The 287-nt window shown below is 20.9% G+C and overlaps 1 protein-coding gene across 1 annotated transcript in view; it reads left to right on the forward strand.

Moving 5' to 3' along the window:
- The window catches only part of EMH_0008050 (uncharacterized protein), a gene marked incomplete at both ends in the record, with an annotated part of 7,168 nt that overhangs the window by 4,923 nt on the left and 1,958 nt on the right, over positions 1 to 287 (forward strand). The gene's annotated exons all lie outside the window — the stretch shown is intronic.

Below are 287 nucleotides of genomic sequence, written 5' to 3' on the forward strand. Positions count from 1 at the left end.
TGTTTTGTTTTGTTGTGTTTTTGTTTTGTTTTATTTTAGTTTGTTTTGTTTTAGTTTCTTTTGTTTTAGATTGATTTGTTTTGGTTTGTTTTGTTTTGGGTTTAGTTTAGTTGTTTACTTCTTTATTTATTTATTTATTTATTTTATTTATTCTCTATTTGTTTTTCTCTTTGTCTGTTTATTTGGTTATTTACTTTGTTCCTTGTTTGTTGTTTTCGTTTTTTTTTGTTTTTGTTTGCTTTTCTGTTTGCCTTTGTTTATACTTCTAAATACATTAAATATATATA

The sequence above is a fragment of the Eimeria mitis genome, genomic scaffold (assembly GCF_000499745.2).
Source record: "Eimeria mitis Houghton genomic scaffold, Emh_scaff327, whole genome shotgun sequence".
Classification (NCBI taxonomy): Eukaryota; Apicomplexa; class Conoidasida; order Eucoccidiorida; family Eimeriidae; genus Eimeria; species Eimeria mitis.